The sequence below is a fragment of the Zalophus californianus genome, chromosome 3, assembly GCF_009762305.2.
Source record: "Zalophus californianus isolate mZalCal1 chromosome 3, mZalCal1.pri.v2, whole genome shotgun sequence".
Taxonomy (NCBI): Eukaryota; Metazoa; Chordata; class Mammalia; order Carnivora; family Otariidae; genus Zalophus; species Zalophus californianus.
The window spans coordinates 129,595,449-129,608,111 of record NC_045597.1 but is presented as its reverse complement, the minus strand read 5'-3'; the positions used below and the strand labels follow the sequence as shown (position 1 = coordinate 129,608,111).

At 35.9% G+C, this 12,663-nt stretch overlaps 1 protein-coding gene across 1 annotated transcript in view; it reads right to left on the bottom strand.

Annotated features, from left to right (window-relative positions):
• The window catches only part of CSRNP3 (cysteine and serine rich nuclear protein 3), a 193,586-nt gene extending 181,536 nt beyond the window's left edge, over positions 1-12,050 (bottom strand). Inside the window, exon 1 of the mRNA XM_027590864.2 lies at positions 11,933-12,050. The gene's annotated coding sequence lies outside the window, so the exon portion shown is untranslated. The remainder of the gene's footprint in view (positions 1-11,932) is intronic.
• Positions 12,051-12,663: the final 613 nt, after the last annotated feature.

The following is a 12,663-nucleotide window of genomic DNA, read 5'->3' as shown; positions in this document are numbered from 1 at the left end:
CTGCTAAAAGAATGTAAAGGTAAAAATATAATTTGCCATTTTTGAGGTCAGAACTACTATGAATGTTGGGTACATTGACCTTTCTACAAATGGAATTTTTTTTTTAATAACAGTTTAGAACTTATATGTATCTCCCCTATGAACTTAAATATTTGTTGTTATTAGGCAAGTTTTACAGAACAAAATACCCAATGGTTGATTTTTTGATTAGATAACGCTAATACCAGAGAGCCCAAATATCTAAATAGTAAAGATCCACAACCACATAAATGTATTTTTATGTTCTTTTTATTTCCTCTGCAATAGGGGACACTTCCTCTAGAGCTAGAACACAACTGTAGCCTTGGATTGATTACTGAGGTTAATTGGCAAAAACCAGAACAAGAGTGGGACAGATTGCTGGAGCTAGAGATGGAGGCAGAATAAAGGTGAATAAAAATGAATGAATGGTCCTGGGAATACAGAGGGAAAGTAGGGCAAAGGAGAAGAGTCTGAGAAGGATAGAGGGAAATCCCCAAAGGACAAATGGACAATTAAGTGACTTGAGAGATCAGGGCATTGATTTTTATCAAGGATTTAATTGCAGAGAGCAAGAGGTAGTAGAAACTACCCTGGGCTGTAGAGTCTGGAGAAATGCGAGTTCCAAAGATTTTGGAACCATTTGGTTGAGAGGGAACTGGGAAGAATTTCTTTAATCTGAATTTGTGGTGATAATCTTGATCCCCAATTAAAAACACATCTGTTACTTTGAAATTTAAGATCTGAGAGGCTGGAGCTGGAAAAAGCTCCAATCTGTGTTGAAAAAAACAATCTGTGTTGTTACTGTCACCACTAATTTGCCTTCAGGTACAAGGAACATACATACTGCAGAGGATTTAAACTAGGTTAATCATTAACATTTCCAGAGGATAGCTTTAAAAATATAGAGTCTCAGGAACCACTAGGAATCATGTCATGATGAAAAGAGGGAAGCCTGTTGCTTAAAAATTTGGTTTCACCATTTTCTAAATAGGAGTTTTTCAGCAAGTTACTTAATTTCTTTGAGCCAACATTTTCTCACCTGTGAAGCGGGGCTAACAGCTGTGGTGTAGTGGTAGAATGTGCACTACAGTGCTTTCCTCAGAATTGTTCACTTCTACCTCCTCCATTGGTATGTATTATTATGTGTTGCAGAATCTTGCATTATAGCTGAAACAAAACAAAAACCATTCTCTAAAATCTTGACTGAGGCCGTAATTTAGCCACTTTAATATAAAGCAGGGCTATACATTAGGAATGAGTGACCAGACCACACTATTTGCATTTCGAGGCATTGAATGAATATTAACAGCACCAAAAAAAAAAAAAAAAAAAAAAAAAAGTGAGGCGAGATGATGCAAAGTCTTCTTCTGAGGATGTCCATGTTGTTCTGATTGATGGACATGGACAGACATGTGAGTATGTTTCCTTCCTTGTCAAGTGACCCTGTCTAGCCAAAAACCTACCTCAAACTTTAGGAAGGATGCTGAGGCTCCCGAAGAAGTCTCTAGAAACCTAGTCATACCTGCAGCAATCTGAGGATGCTTGTCAGGGTCTGTTCCCTCCCTTGTCAAGTGAGCATGTTTTGCTAAAAGGCCACCTAGCATTCTAGGAAAAAGTGTGAGTTGATTAACACTGCATATGCAATTTTGTAACCTATAATTTCTCCACTTCTATCATAAGGATCCTTCTCATTCAATATTTTTCAAAAACTGTGTGTTACTATTTTATTTGAATTTTACTTTTGTGCTTAAGGCTACATAGCATTTCACTGAATGGCTATGCCATAATATTTAACTAAAACTCTAAAGGGAGATGTTTCGTTTCTCTTTAAGTGTTTATTATTATAAATCAAGTATAATTAACTTTTCTTTGCATACCTTTGTGTATATCTCTGATTATATCTTTACGATAAAGCCCTAGAAGTGGAAATACTGAGCTTTCGATATACATCGTCAAATTACCTGGCAGAAAGGTTCTACCGATTTGTTTCTTTAATGGTGCGTTGGGATATCATTTTACCACACCCTTACCATGAATATGGCATTACTATTTTTAAAAATATCTATGAGTTTTGGGGCACCTGGGCGGCTCAGTCAGTTAAGCGTCTGACTCTTGGTTTCATCTCAGGTCCTGATCTCATGAGTCGTGGGATTCGGCTCCGCGTCAGGCTCCAGCCCCGGGTGGGGCTCCGCACAGTGTGAGAGTCTGCTTGAATATTCTCTCCCTCTGCCCCTTCCCCTGCTCACACTCTCCCTCTCTCTCTCTCTCTAATAAATAAATAAATGTTCAGGAAAATAAAAAATAAAAATAAAATAAAATAAAATAAAATATCTGTGAGTTTTTCAGATACTCCTTAAGAAGAAGAGCTATACACATATAGTATTTACTATATGCCAGGCACTGTTCTAGCATCTCACATATATATTAGACTGGATTCTAAAGTGGCATCCCTATTCCCTAGTGTGCATGCCTTGTACACCCCCAGGATTGCAAATATGGTGAGATACCACTCCTGTGACTATGTTCACATTACAGGGCAAAGGGATTTTGAGCACTTAAGGTCCCATATCAGTGACCTGATAAGAGATTATCTAGGTGGGCCTGACCTAATCACATGAACCCTTTAAATCTAGAGATGAGAAATTAAGGGTGAGAAGGATTCAAAGTAAGAGATTCTTTGTAGCTGACTTTGAAGATGGAAGGGGTCCTGTGACATGGGACGTGTACAGCCTCTAAGAGCTCCAAGAGCAGCTCCAGCCCCAGCAAGCAGCAAACACGGACCCCAGTCCTATACCGACAAGGAGCTGAATTCTGCCAAAAAGGATGAACTGGGAGGTAGAGTTCCACCCCACAGAATTACCAGACAAGAACTCAGCCAAACTGACACCCTGGTTTCCACCTTGTGAGATCCTGAGCAAAGAACTTAGCCACACAGTGCAGGACTTCTGACCTATATGGTAATAAACAGGCATTATTTTAGGTTGCGAAATTTGTGGTCATTTGTTACACAGTAATAAAAAAAACTAGTATAACATCATCTAATTTAATCTTCATTACACATATATGAAGTAGACATTATTATTAATAATATTTTCCAAAGAAAAACCAAAGCATAGAGAAAGGAGCTGACTAGGCGAAGATCATAGAGTTAATTAGTCTTAGAGGCAGCATTTGAACCCAAGCATTTTGGCACTTGGAATCATACTTTTAATCACCATACTGTTTCTTGACTTTTGATGGTATCTTACTGCTTGAAATTGGTTTTCTCTGAATATCTGTGAGTTAGAACTATTTTTTCCCATGAGTTTTCTTTCCATTCTTAATGGGTTTCTGTGTGTTCGTGTTGTATGTATTTGTCTAAGTTACCTAACATCCTTTTTCCCAGTAAAGTATACATCAAGTTTGTGTTTAGAGACATTTTATTATAGCTAGAGGGAACACACTCCAGTTTGTGATTTTGGGTATTTTTACATTACCTTTACAGAAGAAATAGGTCATCAACACTTTTTACATTGAAGTGGGTTCTTAGAATTTAAATCAGAATCCCTTGGGATTTCTTCATACTGTCCATTATGTTCTATTTTTTTCTTAACTAATAAGTTGATTTTCTTTTAAATAAATAGATCATAATAATGTTGCCGAGTCCTTACTTGGTGTCAGAAACTAAATTCTGTGAATGTGCTGTCTCATTTGCACTTATAATGACTCTGAAATGAGTATTATTGTTTCCTTGTTATCACTGAGCAAGATGAAGCTTAGAATGTACGTTACTTATGTATTTTAGACATAAGGCTCTTTTGTGACAGCAAATATTTTGAAACATAAGCGCACATGCTACTTTGTAGAAATTTAAAAACAAACCATAGGGGGAAAAAGAGAATATAAAATTTGAATATATTACTCTTATGAGGACTATGCAATTCATGGAGTAATTTTGGAAATGTTTTTATATTGGAAACATCAGAACTATTTTCATATTGAAAAATTATTAAAGCATATACCATGTTTTAACCTCTGAATTAGAGATCCTCAGGAGATTATAGATACACATCTGTCTTAAAAATGACTAATGTAGCATATACCAAACTTGATCCACAAAATTTTAATGGATGAAGTTTTGTGTTGGAAAGAGAGTCTGTGATCAAATAAGTCTTTCGTTTTTGAGAGAGAGAGAGTGAGAGAGAGAGATCATGAGCAGGGGGGAGGGGTAGAGGGAGAAGCAGACACCCTGCTGAGCGGGGTGCCTGATACAGGACTTGATCCCAGGACCCCGGGATCTGACCTGAGCCGAAGGCAGATGCTTGATCGACTAAGCCACCGGGGTGCCCTCAAATAAGTCTTGAAAATTCTTAATACTATATATCCCTTTTGGAGCATCTCACTGTGCATTAGCATAATAAAGCTATACAGAAATTGGTATTGTTTAAATTTTGTCCAGATTCTTGCAAATTTATTTAAGCATAGGATATTTTTTCATGGAATGTTCAATAACATTTCTCAGAACTTTGAAAAATGCTTTACCAGTTTGATATTTTGAAAGTCCTACCATTGTTATCCATTAATGATTCTGTGATTTGTTTTCAGCATTATGAAAACATGGAAAAATATCATCTCATACAATACTAGCTTAACTAACTGATGTCCAATGATCTAACTGCAGTTAATGTGGAAGAGTAGAAAAACTTGCCAATCAAGAGGAATTTTATGGGCTTTTTAATACCTTAATGAAGAATAATACTTAGGAGGCCATAAAAAACCCTGGGTATTGTTTGATTCCATTCTTCCATTCCTAGTTTCTAATTCTTAGCTTATAAACAGAAAAGGATGACTAGGAATAACAATGAAAATTACACACAATTCCATATTATGTTCCAAATTATGTGGTGAAAAGTGTTCAACATATATCTATCAGTCTTTACAGTATAACCCAAGTTGATAACCAGATTTTACAGAAAGGGAAAAAGAGGCTCAGATAGCTTAAGTCACCTGCTCAAATTTACAGAGGGAGTAAGACGGCATGTCTAAGAGCTGAAGGACAGTCGGCCTGACGACAAAGTCCGTTATGCATCCCAACAATTATTACGCTATACTACCTAAAAAATTAACAGGCCAGCCAAAGTTAAAATACCCTGTTAGCTCAAAGTATGCCTTTCTAGAAGCAGGCATGCTGCCTGGCTGACTAAATCATTTATTTAAGGGGTATATATGTATACCACAGTATAGTTCCCACATAAATGACCACAGTAATGGTATATTAGGAATCACTCTTTCTCTTTAAACTCCCAGACATCACATCAGGGCATAACATTCCTTTTTTTTCTTTTTGGTCAATTCTACCTGGCTGTGGTAGACTTTGGGACTTCCACTGGTCTTATATTATCTGCCTGCCTTTACCTCAAGACATATTAAACCCCAGTAAAATGGATATATAAACTCTCAGCATGCAACCTTGATTTCTTTGTAGGTAATTCAGCATTGTCACTTGCCAAACATTATGGCTTAGACTTGTTCACCAGAACACAATATAAATGGCAGAAAAAGGGCCCAGAGCAGAAGAAAAGTACTGCTGAATAATTCTAATTTTAATCAAATGTTGCTGAACAACTTAACTCAAGAGAGTGAAGAATAATTGAATAAGAGTATATGATTGAGAACAGAGATTGGTAAAATAGATATTACTACATTTTCTTATGCAAACATGATTTAATGTTTATTACAAAAATTATAATTAATTCTGTTAATATACAATTAATCTATTCACTTAATACATGGTGATGATGATGATGTGTGTGTCAAAAACAAAGTAATAGGTAATGAAACAGCACAGAACAGGGAGTCATGAGATGCAGAACATATGCAGATGAAATCCCCTGTTAGAGTAGGTGAGCTCAAATGGAGGTTGCACAATAAAATGTCTGCAATACGTAATTTTGCATGGCTTAACAACATTTACATGACATGGACATTGTTACATTGAAAGGCCTTAACAGAGAAGCCCATGGAAGGAGGGTACTATCTCAGAACGGAATGGGTGTCTGTCGTTGGGAGGGTACAAGACAAGGGTAAGATACTACCTGCCATGATTATTCCCTTAGTCAGCCAGCAAAACAATTTGGGGGCACGTAGTATGTATCAGGCATTATATTAGATGTTGTTGACAGAGACAAAGGACACCCCTGCCACCAAGAATTATAGTTAAGATAGTTGAATAAAAATTTATGGAGAGGTCAAAAAAGTGGCCGTCATGACCACATCAAGAAGCCATAGCAGGAAGCGCAAGACAAGCCCGAGGTGGTTCTGGGTTGTTTTCATTGACTCTGCACGGAAGTTGTGTGGAGATCTCTGAATATAAAAGCTGAAAAGGGGAGTCCCCAGGCTCAGCTTCTCATCTGACACTGAGCCTTGGGGACTTCATTGTGTAGCATGGGAGAGTCCACTTGGGACCCTTACAGATTTAGGTATAACAGTAGGCAAAGAATCTCAAACTTTAAGGATGAGTTTTATGAGCTACCAGCAAGGAATTTTGAGAAGGTAAAACAAGACTTTTTAAAATAATGTTCGAAAACCTTTTTCTAGAGTCTTTCTGGCTTAATATGCTGACAGCATCACAACCAGTATTACCTGGGTAATGACTGATGACAGATATTGATTTTCTGTGGCTAGCCCAACCTGGGAGAGAAAAGGAAATCTTTGTAAATGCATTCAGGAGTCCTGTTTGGGAAACTATTTGTTTCATTTATTAAATATATTGTGATATATCCACAACATGACAGCAGCTAACTCTATCAACACTTACTAGAAAACGAAACTAAAATGCATTTTTTACGGTGACAGCAAGCTCACAAAAAGTCAAGGAGATTGTGACAGTAAGTCAAAGAGATCAGTAAAAGGATACCAGGGGCAGGTCTAAAGTGGAGAGTTCCGTGCAACTTTAAAATTCCTGTGCTGTTATGCTTTGCGGACCATCTGGCCACACCATGCTTTTTCGCCTTCTTCCAAAGTCCTCCTAAACTGATGCTTTTCTTGCATCCAGTATTTAATGCATTATATCCAATATTTAATACAAACACATAGTGTTTGGCTGTTGTTATTTTGCATAAGCAAATGCTCAGTTTCTTACTAAAAAATCTCTTGGGAATCCCTCTCTGTGTCTTTCTTTCTTCATAGGTAAAATGAGCAATCTAGGAAGAAACTATCTCTACAGGCCAGTCCCATGTTTCTAGGGTAACAGAAGACTAAAATATTCAAAGGGAATACGTGAAAATAAAATGAGTACTTGCCGAGGGATTTTATAATCAATATTCTTTAAAGATACAAAAATTCACATAAGAACTACTTTTGCCTGGTGGCTGGTGGTTTTTGTACAAATGTGCAATATAAGTCAGGAGAAATATTGAAATGTGTGTACCACCTTTTGTCGTTCTATTGGAAGTTAGTGTGTTAAGCTCTTTTTTAAGATTTCATTTTATTTACTTGAGAGAGAGAGAGGGCACAAGCATGGGGAGCTGCAGAGAAAGAAGAAGAAGCAGGCTCCCCTCAAGGCCCCTAAGTGGGGCTCGATCCCAGGATCCAGGATCATGAACTGAGCTGAAGGCAGATGCTTAACTGACTGAGCCACCCAGGAGCCCCTGTGTTAAGCTCTTGATCTAACTAAAGTAGAAAGTCTTTGGAAATAAGGTTCCATTACATAGATAGAACCTATTACATAGGTTCTATTCACCTCTTAGCCATAAGATTAAAAGGAATGGCAAAGTTGAGCTCCTGTCACGTGGTTTTACTTGCTAGAGTGTTATTCTTAGAATTAGCATTGACATTTATCAAGGTCATCATAATCTTGAATTAAATGCTTGAAAAGTTATGTTGAGTCGGTATTCTCAGAGTATGCACATTCAGCAATTTTCGGGTCAAACTATTCAGTCTATTATAACAACTAAGATCTGAATAATTGACTGACAAATCAAATGATCTGCCCAACTGATTCAGAGAGTATGTGAAACATCCAAATGTGATCATTAGCTTGATAATCAAATCCAGTTCTTACTTTTTGATGTACAAAGTGGTAATTAAAGTGTAATGATGCTGCTTTGGACCAACCCCCTTTCTATACCTAGATAAGCCCTATCTTTATAATTATCAGGTATTAAATATATACTAAGTCAAAACTAACTTCCAATCAATAATATTTTTGAATTGTGGCCTACCATAGTACAAATGTTAAGGCAAATTTTCATCTGCTTGAATTACCTGAGTACCTAGCATGATTTGAACATTGGGAAACCAGACCCAAGCTTTCTTACCCGGGTATAATTTTCATTTCTTTTAAATCCCACCGTCCATTCCCGGCAACATGGAGTTATTTGCCAAACTAGCATATTTCCATGACAGATATAAAGTTGTCTACCTACATTATAGGGGCAGCTATTAATATTTCATTTTCCTGAATACATTTTGTGAGACTTAAGAGACCCATGTAAACATACCTACGAATCTGGCAAGGTACTTGCAGCAAATAAAGAACTACGGAGCAGCAAAGAGACGTTATTAACAAACTGTATTTTAAAATCATCTGTAGGTGAGCCTATGCAATGCGTTATTTTCAGGAACGTGAAATGCACTTTATAACTTTGATCGTGCCTGCAATAAGGGTTATCTGCACAGGTTGTACGACCCATCTCCTCGTCCATCTGCTTTGTTGTCAGTGTGCTCTTTAATGTCATCTGTCTTTATGTTGAACGTGTTGCCCCTGAAGGGCTTTGTTCATGTTAATTGATGAAAACTAAACACCTCCCATCACCCTCACTCCTTGTGAAAAATAATGTTCTGATGTACCAAATTAATTTAAGTAATGTATTGGCTAGATATTAAATATATTAAAATATAGTTTAAGCATGTGGTATTTTATTTGCTGCATTGCCAATAATAAATCTAATAGACTAAGGCTATTATTATGAAAATAAAGTATTATATGTCAAAAACATTGAAGTGAGAGGTAAAAAAGAAAATAGGAACTTACCTGAATTATAATAAAATAATAGGAAAGATATACCAGCTTTGTGATGACTTTCCTTCTCAACAATTAGCCGAGAGAAAAAATGTTTATAATGAAAATGTTTTAATTTAGGAAATTGCCTAGGGTAAAATATGATGATAATTGTGATTTTTACTTCTTCTTAAAAAAAGCCACGTAGAATGAAATTTTATTTCCAAGTAAAGCAAAAGGCTTCAAATAAAATGAAAAGAATATATGTGTATTTATAATAATTCCTTTTAAATTTCAAATACATTATGTTAATAATATTAAAACAGTTTTTAGGTTGTTGTGATGTGTAATTTTTTATATATTAGATTACAAATGTAAAGAAATGACTCCATTATAGAAACAGTATGGACATTAAGTTTAAATAAGTCTTCATCTGTTGAAATATGAATTTAATCTTCTTCACTATCCATAGCCTGAACATAGATCTCAAGCTTTTCTTTCTATGATTAAATGACTGATGCATTAAAATGTTTCATAATTTTATTGTCTCATTCAGTATACTAACCACTACAAACATAAATAGAAAAAGGAAAGGATTATGCGAAAGGAACATACATAACATATAAACACATAACATATAAAAACCTATATTTGAATCTTAAAAATGCTCTAAAGGAAAAAAAAACAAATGGTATTGCGTTTGCCATCGCTCACAGAACAGCCTTACATGGTTTTCATTTGCCTTGTTTCATCCTTCACTTGGACAGGAAGCTCTTAACTGTTTTCTTTCATGCTTTTTTTTTCCCTCTCTTGCCTCCACTCCAGCGCGCGCGCACACACACCTCACCCCCCTCAACACACACCCACTCCCACCCCCAACACACACTCTTTTTCCTGTAGTCTCTGCAGTAAAACCTACCATAGTTATCTCATGGAGATGTCTCATGCAGACGCCTCATGCAGACGTCTGCCAGTGGAGGATAGGAAATGCTGATTGAGAAAGGGTTTATCTACTTTTCATCCAAAATATGTGAACCATTAAGGAAATTGTAAAAAGCAGCAACAATGTACTCTGGTTTTATTCAGAACCTTTCCCTTAGCGATTATTAAAAGGATGATATTTTTAGCCAAAGAAAGCAAAATGCATCTGCAGCAGCTGGTTTCCAAGGAAACAGAATAATTTAAAACCATGTGGAACTCTGCTCTCTAATTTTCATCAATTCCCCTTCATTCCTAGAGGTAGCTTTACTTGGAATTTATAATTTCCAAAAAACATAATTGCCTTGATTTATTTTTTTCTAACACATTTTAGGAGGTGACAACTATCTGGTCTTATATATCACCTTAAATTCCAATCTAGGGGTAGATTAATTTCTACCATCATTTTGTTTTAAAAAACAAGCTCAGAAGATTCCATCAATAATTAGAAACATAGCAACATTGCAGTATTGTATAATGATTTTTGAAATACAGAAATAGTTCAAAATAAACCATGCAGGTGTATTTGCTTGGGTCAATAGGACATAAGCGTGTAAACATATTATTAGCTATATTTACTATGTTTAGGAAATTTAAGATAGTTCTCCATTCATTTAGATGATCCTTTCCCAATATTCAGTAGTTTTTCTCCCCTGCTCTTTTTTTTTAATCTCTCAAGAACTGTTTTGCTTTTGTTGGTCTTTCAAAAACAAAATCCATTTCTCAAACAAAAACAAAAAGCAAAGACAAGATCAAAAAAAATTCTTAGATATGATACATATTCATTCCTGTTAGTTTGTGATTCATTCAAAGGAAGTATTTTAAAAATACTTGAACACATCATTTACATCAGTAAAAGACTTTTATTTTATTATAATCAACAAGTCTTGATTGCCAGTGTGCCAGGTCAGTAGCAATATTTCTTAAAAGAAGCTTGATTTTAATGAGATCACCCCTCCCTTAACTGCCCCATGTTTATGAATTAAAATAACTAGAAAATTAAATGACTTGTAGTAAAATTATTTTTCTTCTTTTTACTGTGTGTCATTTAGTCTATATATTTAGAACTCTCACCTATTTTTCCTAAGAGAAAATCAAAGACAGTATTAAGAGATACAAGCAACTGGTGAAGTAAAAACGTAACTTCTGAGCTGTTAAAAAAAAAAAAAAATTATTGCCCTAGGGATATTACCAACAATTTAAATGCTGCGAAGAATCCTCTATCTAAATAGATTTGATTGATAAATGAAACTGCCGATGAAATTTGCCTATTAAGATGCTATTTTTTTACAGCAATGTTTAATCCTTCACAAACAGGTTTCTGAGCTTTTAAAATGAAAAAGCCCTATGCATGTTGCTATTTTATGATCGCATAAGCTTACAATTTACTAAATAAAATGATACAACTATGCAATAGCATGAGATTTATCAAGAAGAGTAAGTTAAATAAAAGAGCTTAAACGCGAATCAGTCATTCTAATTCAGCACTTAGAGTCTACAACCTACAAAAATTATTTTCCTAGACCATTTACTGTATTTTAAATATTAAAAGACACCACATGAAATTTTATGTTGTATATTCAGAGAAAGCTCCATTTTCTCCGAACCTGTGGAATTTACCGGGCTTTCCTCATCTTTCCTTTCATCCCCAATCACACAAACTTGAAGAGAAACAAAAAAGACACATGGTGACGCATTGTATCTATTAATTTTGCTTCAAGAACACTTTCCTAGAAAGTCAAACAGGGTAAGACATGCCTCTGGTGTTTTTATCAGCTAATGGTTTGGCAGGGAGAAAAAACCGCTCATTGCAAAGCTTCCTTCAGCAATGAATGGGACACACTTCCGAGAAACGTCTTCAGAATAATTTTCGTATCATGAAATTGTCTCCATATGCATTGAGAAGCATTCTGTTTTGAAGAAAAAGATTTTTTTTTTCTTTTTTGCTCTTACCTGTAAATATGGTTTCTGTACTTCAGCGCCGTCAGAACAGACTGAAGAGTTCACTCCTCCCTCGTCTATCCATCAGGCAGCAGCCAACCAATAACAAAGCCAGATCCTGGCGTTCTCGGGCTCACGCTCCCCGCTCTGCGGCCATCCCTTGTTTCCTCCCACCCCCACTCTCTCAGAGGGCAAATCCTGGCAGCTGGGAGAGAGCGAGTGGAGAACAGGAATACGAAGAGGAAAGGAATAAAGAGATGAAAGATATTTCAAAGAATAGCTCCAAACTATAAAAAAGAAATACCTGCAGGTGAACTCAGCTGAAGTAAAATGCCTTGCTTTGGATTTAGGAAAATAGGGTTAATCAGTGTCCAAGCACCTGAAATTAAAGCCAAACACTCATGATAAAACCGAGGTAAATTGCCTGTCTTTTCAGCTCCCACTGATTTTTATTAAGGGGAAAAGAAACAAAAAAGATCTCTCCGTTGTACATTTTGATACGTAGATAGAGGAGGTTGAGACTGAACAACAAGATAACATTATGCATATGCAGTTTGCAAAGAGATAAAATGAATCAAGACCCTTCCCGTTGATGTAAATGTAATGTATTTGCATTTCAACCTCTGTTTGGCACTGTTTCCATTTAAAACCAGTTTCAGAGTCTAATCAGTACGAAAAAGATTTCTTCCTGAGAATTAGAATATTTAAATATTTCAAAGCTATGTGGTTTGTGTTACTTCAGA